The following is a 10,268-nucleotide window of genomic DNA, read 5'->3' on the forward strand; positions in this document are numbered from 1 at the left end:
GTGGGAAGATTTTTATTTGGCATCAGATTTAAATGAAAACTTTTAAAAGCAATTAACTGATTTAAGGAGAAAATGCTGATAATGTTTGGGAGAAATGAATACATGAAGCCTGCACTCCCTGCAGACTATTGCTCAGAATAAACTCTGTCTGTGCATTCATTCAGAAAGAGAGGCAGGTCCTTAGAGAGGCTCTTAGCATCTCTGCTGCCTCTTTCACTACAGGTTGCTCAGTTCCAGCTGCCATGATTCTTACACAAGCAGTGTGCACACCTCCAGGGCCCAATCCCTTTTTATTCCCATTGCTGGGATGAATTGATGTACCAGCCATCCCCTATGCAGGGATCAACAGTCCTTTAGCTAAGTTATTCCCTTTGCCCTCTATGGAACATCATAATAAACAATAATAATAAATAATAATAATAAACCCAGGTTAGGACATTTCTAAAGAAAAGAAAAAGCAGCGGCTCCTTCCCACAGTGCTCATCATCAGTGTGAGAACTGTCCTCGGTGCTCAGCTGCCAGCTGAAATCAGTCTTAAAGAGACATTCAGGGTTTAGGGGGTCGCTTGGGAGGAGGGGGGGGAACTAACCTCCCCTCCTCCACTCCCACCTGTTGATCTTGGCACGGCTTTCTTTAAAACCAGACACTAAGCTTTCTTTTTTTTTTTTTGCTAAGGGAACCAACAAACTCAATACCTAGTTGCCGCTTCTGGCTGTAGGTTTAATATCCAGAAAGTGCTCCTGGCAACCTTGAACAATATTTACGTTCTAGGCAAACTTTCCTCTTGCTGGAGCTGTGCGTGTGCGTGCGTGGAACTTATTAGAGAAGTTTGGGATCACTCTGTTAGCAAATTCCCTCACATCCTCCAACCCCTGCCCACCAGGGAAACAACCAATCCAAATATCGGTACCCTGCTTCCTTAGGGCACTGAGGAAAGAAAAAGAAAGGTTAAAAAATACTAAAGCAGAGATGATGGATGAAAGTGCTATACGTTACCTTTAACAGTTCAGTGCAGTGTTTCAAGAATCTAAGTCCCATACACCTGGCCGCAAAGTTAGGTTTTCTCCTTTTTTGTGTTTAATAAGGAAAGGGCTTGCCACTTCTTGCTATTACTGTATGTCTTCTTCACAGCCTCCAGATGGGTCTTCTTCACAGTCCCCCCCAGAAGAAATCAAAATTCCCTGTGTGGTATGTCAGGTTCCTTTCAGACAGTGGCAGCAGGAGCAGCAGCACAGTTGAAGAGTACTATATTGGAGTGTGAAAAAAGAGAGACGGTTTGCAACATCAGACCATAGCTGCCACTGGCTGTAAGAGAGACCTTCAGACTCCTCCTGTCAGCCTCCTTAGATACCTCCTGGAATAGCTGGCAGATTACTAAGTGTATTGGATCCTCCTCAAACTCGCAGAGTAAAGGTAGGCAGGCATCCAGGAGAAATAACACATGGGCAGGGGGAAATAGGAGGGCTCTAGGACAGAAAGGAAGCCCAGCCTCTTGGAAAGTGGAAAAAAAGCAGAAAAAGAAAAGAAAAGATGACTTAAAAAAAACTGCAAAGGGAGAAAACTGAATGGGGAGGAGGGGATGGGGATTAAACATAGCTCTCCGGTTTGGAGCCAGCTAGACTGGGGACCACAAGTTGATAGAAAGGAATAGGTTAGGTAATGAGAAGAGAGAGATGCAGGGTTTATGCTGAATAAAATAAGAGAAAGTTAATTAAAGAGTGTTAGAATATGCCTGCAATGCAGTCGATATCACTGCAGTCTGATTGGGAATTAACAGACTTATTTGGAGTAATGTAGAATGGAGAGAGCCCGGAATGAGCAGAAAATTTAAAAAAAGTTTAGAAAAGTGGCTCTCAACCTTTTCTCATTTGCGGACCCCTAAAAAATTTCAGATGGAGGCTCGGACCCCTTTGGAAATCTTAGACATAGTCTGCAGACCCCAGGTTGAAAACGACAGTTCTATAGTAACAACAACCTTTCACAGACCCCTTAGACATAGTCTACAGACCCCAGGGGGTCCGGGGACCATAGGTTGAGAACCACTGTTTAGAGCACTCATGGTGTGGTTTTGACTGTGTGACTTAGTGAGGGGAGGGGGCGAGAGTAGAAAGAAGAGGGGCACAGGCGGTGGAAGGAGGAATTTGGAGATGGAAAGCTGGTGAGGATTTCCAGTGCTAAGGAATGGAAAGGGCCTCAAAACCTCAGTAACCAATGAGCACTTAAAAGTGATGAAGTAACGAGATACTGTCAACGAAAAAAGCCTGTTTAAAGGCTGGGTAGAATAAAAGATGAGGTGGGAGAAAACACCGAGCCAGGAAGAGCTTGGAAATGGTGGGGAATGAAGCAATGACCAAAAAACCTCAGCTAGCTTCCAATAAATAAATGCAGCCTTAGTCCTGAGGTAGTCTGATGACATGGGGAAGTGCTGAGGGCACAGCGATTTGAAACATTTCACCGGGTGTTCACTCTACTGGCCGTGGGCAAGTTCCAGTGGCAGTGAAGTTGGTCTCTGAACAGATAGAATACATTTGCTTTTGCAGATTTAAACCTTGGCTGGTAGAAAGACTGGATGACAGAGGGGATGGCTGGCTGGTGGGACATTGCAGAGGATTTCATCTCCAGGTTGCCATATCCAATCCAGCCTATGCCAATAGTGATCAAAAGCTGTTACTCTATGATGGCTGTGGGGTGGCCTATATGCAAAGAGTAGCTGGTTCAATCTAGTTGATAGGTGTCCACCTGAAAACCTCCCAACTGATACTCCTTAGTGGCAGCCTCAACAGAAAAACCAAGGAATGACTGGGCCATGGAGCCTGACTTCCTCTCTCATACCTACAGAGGGCCCTCCAGGTTGGGCTGAGTGTCTGTCCATCATTTGTAAGGTGCTTATTGTCCCACCACCATAGTGTCCATTTGGAATAGCACAGTTAAAAACACCTCTTTTCACCTCTCGCTGTCCACATTTGATCTGGAAACTCTGTGATGATAAACAAGGAGCCCCACAATGTCATCTGTACAGCACAGAACTGCAGTTTAATGCCGCTGCTTTTGCAGCACCGGCTCTGTGGAAAAACCCAGGACTTCAGAGGAAAGAGTTGCTGGCTTTCTTAAAAGGAAGCCATCTCCCCACTGCCATACCTCAGAGGAGAGAAAGTCAATCAGCCAAGCCTGAGAGAAAGCTCCTTAGGACTGGCTGTGTGACTAGAAGTCGCCAGAGTGATAAGAACAGACACATGTGCAAGGCCAATGGGAATCATCTTGTCGGTCAAGGAGCTTCTGAGTCCCCTCATTCCAAAGTCAGCTACTTCCTTAACTACCGATCCTCCTCCTCTCTCGTGATTAGAGCTGAGCAAATAATTGATTTTTCGGTTCAGAAGTTGACCCAGAAAACCAGAAAAAAAAATTCTGTTTGTTTCCAACCAAATCTGAATTTTTAAATTTTTTTATTTTTCTTGAGGAAATGAACTGCTGAAAAAATCTCATCTGGGTTCATAGAAACGTGCTAAATATCGACTCGAAACAACATTTTCAAAACGAACCATTTGGACCTTTCCAAAATTTTTGTTTTTAGTTTGTTTTTCAGCTGAAATATTTGGCAAATTCGACCCATATTTATGAAGAGTTTTAGTGCCCCCCAAAAAACTACAATTTTTGGTGAATTTACTATTCCCTGAAAAAGAAATCACCGCACTCGATTTGTGACAGCTGTTGGCACACACTTTCCTTCCTGGATATAAGGACAGGGCACACATCCTTCTCCAAGCTTACTACCAACAATGCTTCATCACTAGGTCTTGTGCACTCTCTGTTAGCCAAAGATGCTACCTTTCCCTGGCCCTGGATGAGATCCTCGAAGTTGCTCTCAAACTGCTCCCCTACATGGCAGTCTAGTGGATTGCAACTCCTCAGCACCTCATTACCAGTTGTCTTTGAATGGCCCAGACCCTCAATGAGGAGGTGTCCAGAAAGAATGTTGACCTTCTACCACTATATCTGTTTGGAACTTCTTTCCCCGCTGGCTCTGAAGCCCCAAAGCTCTTCAGTGGCTTTTAGTAGCTTGGCCCTGCCTGTGACAGCTGGTGAAGTTTTATATCCCAGGCATGTTCCATGGACAACTTACTCCCTTGTATCTAAGCCACATACCTCCCCATTCAGCCTTTCTCCCTCTATCTATCTCTTTTGACATGGTATTAAATATCTATTTCCCTCTCTGTTCCCCACTCCCTCCCTTGCCTTCCTGTTTTATGATTATAATAGTTTTTTCTCTCTCCCTGAATTTTTTTTAATCCCGTTCCTCATTTCAAATATGCCTCCTTGTCTGTTTCACTGTTAAACCTGATGTCCACAGTCACCTCACAAAAACAACAGGGAGTCCGATGGTACTTTAAAGACTAACAGATTTATTTGGGCATAAGTTTTCATGGGTAAAAAAACCACTTCTTCAGATGCATGAAGTGAAAATTACAGATGCAGGCATAAATATACTGACACATAAAGAGAAGGGAGTTACCTTACAAGTGGAGAACCAGTGCTGACAGGGCCAATTCAGTCAGGGTAGATGTGGTCCACTCCCAATAATTGATGAGGAGATGTCAATACTAAGAGAGGGAAAATTGCTTTTGTAGTGAGCCAGCCACTCCCAGTCCCTATTCAAGTCCAAATTAATGGTGTTAAGTTTGCAAATGAATTGTAGCTCTGCAGTTTCTCTTTGAAGTCTGTTTCTGAAGTTTTTTTGTTGAAGGATGGCTACTTTTAAATCTGTTATTGACTGTCCAGGGAGATTGAAGTATTCTCCTACTGGCTTTTGTATGTTACCATGATGTCTTATTTGTGTCCATTTATTCTTTTATGTAGAGACTGTCCGGTTTGGCCAATGTACAGGGCAGAGGGGCATTGCTGGCACATGATGGCATATATCACATTAGTAGATGTGGAGGTGACCTTATAGGTCACCTCACAGAATCCACACCCTTTCTTGGTGGCTTTGCATCCATCATCCTGACAGCTAATGTTCGCCGACCACGCAGCATGGAGACACACTTGGATAGGCAATCTGCCTACTCACAAGAAAGTTATCATATCTCAGAGGCAGATCTGGGCATAGAGCTAAATCATTCCCCCCATCTCCTTCATCAGCTCAGCGTGAGATTTTAATTTAAAGAGAAACCCTTTCCCAGGTTCCAATATGTTAGAGGTCTAAAGGGCAATGGGGGAGATCTCTCTGCAGTCAGTAGAAATGGCATGACTCTAGAGACACACCTTGCAACTTCTTACATCTTTGTTTTCTGTGTCTTATGCCTTTACATGCCGAAGAACTCAGCCTGTCTGCGAGGGGTATGATCCTGTCTGTGAGAGGTCTGATCCACCATCCATGGACCAGAGGATGAGAGCCCAGGCCCAGAGACGGCAACCATATTACTTACCAAGTTACTACAGCCTGTAACAAGGGAGAGAGATACATGCACACGAGTGCACAGCACATGGACTCTCATGGACACGCTACTGTTCAGCTTTCTTGACCTAAGATAACAGTCAGTTCAGACTGAATGTGTATGCTTTGCCCTATGAGTGACACTCATGTGAGCAGTTATGGGTAGCGTTCAATATATCAAAAATGGAGTGAAAAAGCAGGAATCAGAATCCCATAAAACTAGATCCCTCTAGTAATGATCATAGAGTCTGCTTTGGATCTCCAGGACTTCATGTCCTTCAAACACATCTCAGCCTTGGCCTCCTTGTTACTCCACACATACCCCAGCACAAAGTTCAACCCTTTCTCACCATAACTGAAATAATCCATAGGGAAATTAACCGACATTTTTTGGTTTCACCATGAACAGGCTGTGAACCCTGGATTGTCCTTCAGCACCACCTGTGGTTTGGAGACGAGAAGCCCATTTAATCCTTTTGTGGTCTGAAGCCAAAGGAGTTAAAAAAATTCCACTTTAGACCTGAGCAGCTAGAAAAGTGGAATTCTCTTCTTTTCCTTGTCTCCTCATTAGCAATTTCAGGAAAAGGACAGAAACTGTTCAGTATCTGCTAACTGCCCCAATTTCTTGTCTATGGGGAGAGCTCATGGAAAAACCACAACATATTTTCACAGAAATTGTGATTGAAAAATAGCTACTTTGGGGGGCATTTTAAAAAAAATGACTAAATCTATCCCCATGTTCCTTCAAGAGGGGCTTGAAGAAAGGTCATTTGACTGGTTTTTTTAACAGGGGAAGTGGCCATTTAGAGGCTTGTGAAATGTTTGGAACAAATTGCCAAAGGATTTCCATCTCAAGTAGGTAGTAGTTTTTTTTTTTTTTTACATCCCATCATTAATTTTAAAAGGACCCATTTGCCTGAAAAATTCTGCTTGGCAGTGGGAGTGTAAATATTTTCATTGCAAATGGACTGTAGTTCCAAAACAAAAAAGGAGTCCATTTTGGAGTGAAGATGGCTTTGAACTAAAAACGGGTGATCAGCCACCTTTCTCAAAACAGCCACTGCCCTGAAAAAATGTACATACTGAAAAAAAGATTGCGATGATAATAATGGACATCATAAAAATGCATATAGAGTAAAAACAGCCACAGTGGGTCAGACCAATGGCCCATCTAGCCCAAGATCCTGTCTTCTGACAGTGGCCAATGCTAGGTGCCCCAGAGGGAATGAACAGAACAAAGCAATTGTCAAGTGGTCCGCATCCGCTGTCATCCAGCCCTGACATCTGGCAGTCAGAGCATCCCTGACCATCCTAGCTAATAGCCATTGATGGACCTATTATACTCTATGAACGTATCTCATTCTTTCTTGAACCCAGTTATAGTTTTGGCCTTCACAACCCACCCTGGCAACGAGTTCCACAGATTGACTGTGCGTTGTGTGAAGAAATACTTCCTTTTGTTGTTTTAAACCTGCTGCCTGTTAATTTCATTGGGTGACCCCTGGTGCTTGTGTTATGTGAAGGGGTAAATAACGCTTCCTTATAATAACACCGCATTTGTGAATTAATTTCACTTTCTCAAATCCACCTAGAGGCAGAACTCTGGGTGATTTCATAAAACATAAAACATGCAAGACACAAGGAATAAAATCCTCAAGATACATAACAAACCGTCCAACCAAAACGAGCTACATTGAACTCCTCACTCATAGTAATTATAGCTCCCACAATCACCCCATATAAACCTCTGCCCCTACCACCCTTTGTCTTCATCCGGGGGGTGGGGGGTGGGGAAGCAGGCCTTTGCAGCATCCTTGGAGCCAGATGATTATTTACTCTGAACAGTGGCAGACCAAGTTGGAGGGGGTGGAGTTTCAGAGTAAATGGCTCCTCCCCCAAATGCCCTAGCCCCAGTCCCCCTCTCCTCCCTTTTAATGAGGGAGCTGCTCCCTGCTGGACCACATCGGGTGGGGTGGGAGGATAGAACACACAGTGTGAAACAGTGAGTTTTTGCCTGGAATTCAATGCAACAAAAATGGCGACATTTGTCCTGCTTTAGGGCCAACAGTTGTAATGTATACCCCAGTGCAGCCAAGACTCAAACCTTCCTGTCCCTAAATGGCTACCCTGCATGCTGTGTTATAGGGAATCCCTATCCTCCTTCTTACATCCACTCCCCCTTGTGCTGCTACTGTCTTATCTCTCAGCTGGAAGTCACTCACACAGACATCCTGGCTGGCCTATACTGTCACCCGCAGACCTCCTGGGGCTAGTAAGGGGCAGCCCTTTTGAAAGCATCCTTAGTATTTCCTGTTGCTTGCATCCCTTATTGCTTCAATACACAGGAGGATCCCAGGGAGTCCAGCCCTTCTGGGCTTGTGCCAGTTGGCAGAGATGGATTCTGTCCCTGTGCCATGGGGCGGCTTTGACCATTCTCATTAAGACCATCACCTTTTGTCAGACACACGAATTATTGGAAGAATCAGTTACCCCTTTGTTTAAAGTCCTCCGTGTGCACTTCATTTACCATTTGTAGGACAGTTATTGCACGTTAAACACTAATTAGTAATTTTTAAAGACTTACTGTGGCTAAATAAGGAAGGTAACCAGAGGGTGGATTGTATTGCTTACTCAGTGTGAAGGGGACTGAATGGAGGACTTCCGTATTTAAGATTCTGTAGCAGGTCATAGTAAGAAACCATTGAAAGGCCCTGGGAAACCCAGGAGTTTGAGGCTTTAGCTATTCACTTAACTCCTACTAAGTACTTTTATAGTGTCTGTCATCTGAGGAGCCCATTATCCCAAAGTACTTTGCAAACAGTCATTAATTACATCTTACAGAATCTCGTCAATAACCAACAACTAGTACACAGTTATTTGTGAAAAGCTGAGAATGCTATATAAATAAAATCCATTGTGCAGATAGCCAATGGAGGCACACAGACGTGAAGTGACTTGCCCAAAGTTACACAGGAAGTCTGTGGAAGAGCCAGGAAAGGAATCTAGGAATCCTGATTCCCAGTCCCACCCTCTTCTCTAAGCAATTTAGGTATGTCTACACAGCACACTGAGCCCCCATCTATGGGACCTGGGCTTATGGACTCTCATTTCCAAGTCCATGCTTGAGCATCCACACTGCAAGGGAAACCCGGGCTTCACAACTGTGCTGGTGCATCCATACTGCAGTATGCAGATCTGAGTCAAAACTTCAGCTTCTTTGGGTCAGTACTATTGTATACACCAGTTCCTAGCGCCCTTGCCAGCTGAAGCTGCTCAAGTTCTTGGCTCATAGCAGGTTATGGGAGAAGTTGACTGTTCATGATGTGGAAGCAGACCAGAAGTATTTTGGGTGGTTTTAGCCCTCAAACACATCCAGCCAAGCTATTTTGTGTTTGAATGCTCCCAGCAGCCACAGCCATCAACATGGATCCTGACCCGGTGCATCTCTACCTCATGCTGTCAGTCCTGTTTCGGGACATAGGCAGAGCATCTGGGAGATGCTAGTGGACATTTCATTGGTAGCTTTTGTACTGCTGAAGGCCCCTCTCGGAGGAGGACACTGATGTGCCATCTGCCACGCAGCTGATGCTGCTCATGCCTGTTGTTGTCTTAGCTTAGACTCCGCCTGCATAGACTGGTGCTTCTGGAGCAGGGCCACAAGCTGGGATCACATCATCATGCAGGCCTGGGATGACCAGCTGTGCGTCCAGAACTTTCTCATGAAGAAGCAGACAAAACCCTGGACCTGTTAAAATGGCCCAGGAACCACTGCCACTTTACGAGAATGGCACATTAGCAATGGAGAAGTGGTATATTTTTCCGAATCAGAGACAGGCACCAGAGCTTAGGGAGAATGTGGTAGTCTCTCGAAAAGCTCTGCCATCTTTTTAAACAGATAGGAAATAAAAGTCCAGTCTGACTGCCAGTTCTGCTTGCAAGCTGAGAATCTGAGCATCTAGGCGCAGTTCATGGGGAGATGATACTGCAGAGCATTTAGAAATGAAAGGCCAAAAGCTCCGTAGCGCCTAAGGCGGCATGAAGACGACAAGTGCTGGCAAAACAGAAACATTCCATGCTCCTTTGGCATGCTAAAGGCTGTCACCTCGTTGACTGAATATGGAAATGAGCCACTAATTTGGGGCGTGTTGGGCATTTTGTGTAGTTCCTGCTCAGTTTCTTGACATTTTGCAAACTTCTTGGTTTTCGCTTGTCGTTAAAAAATGGGTTCAAATTACACCAAGCTAAGTACCCTGAAAAAACCCAAATGTGACAACTCCATTTCATTGTAGGCCCGGCATGGAAACACTCGATCTCCATACAAGCCCCAGACAATGTTCCTGACAAAGGTAGCCATTGAGTAATTCACACTTCTCCTGTGTTATCTGGGGGATGGGGACAGGGGAAATGGGATGTACTACCAGTGCTGGGCTAAGGTGTGTTTTTGAATCAGTTCCATAGCTGGGAATATTTAACTAGTGGCATTGGGTTATTTATCAGCAGGTACATAGCTTAACATCTGTGTGGCTGCACAAGGTGGCATGGATAAGGGCACATGGGTAAGAATGCTAAATGTTTTGTGAAGTCACATCTGCAAACCACTCATGGGCAACATCCTGAGTGCAATTAACATTATGAATCATGTGCTGCCCAGTTGACAGAGCACAGGACTGGGAATCAGGTCTCTTGAGTTCTGTTCGTATGACTGTCTCACTGAAAGCACATAGCCCCTCACCGTGCCCCAGTTTACCCCCCCACCCCGTAAAATGGAGATAATCATTCCACCCCACTGCCCATGAATGTTTGCGAAGTGCTTTGAGATGCATGTATGACGGGGCTG

At 44.7% G+C, this 10,268-nt stretch overlaps 1 protein-coding gene across 2 annotated transcripts in view; it reads right to left on the minus strand.

Annotated features, from left to right (window-relative positions):
- Positions 1–1,371, minus strand: part of ACAN (aggrecan) — a 75,970-nt gene extending 74,599 nt beyond the window's left edge. For both annotated transcript variants that reach the window (XM_084641068.1, XM_084641066.1), the window contains exon 1: positions 997–1,371. The gene's annotated coding sequence lies outside the window, so the exon portion shown is untranslated. The remainder of the gene's footprint in view (positions 1–996) is intronic.
- Positions 1,372–10,268: the final 8,897 nt, after the last annotated feature.

This window comes from Lepidochelys olivacea (genome assembly GCF_965140295.1).
Source record: "Lepidochelys olivacea isolate rLepOli2 genome assembly, chromosome: 10".
Taxonomy (NCBI): domain Eukaryota; kingdom Metazoa; phylum Chordata; order Testudines; family Cheloniidae; genus Lepidochelys; species Lepidochelys olivacea.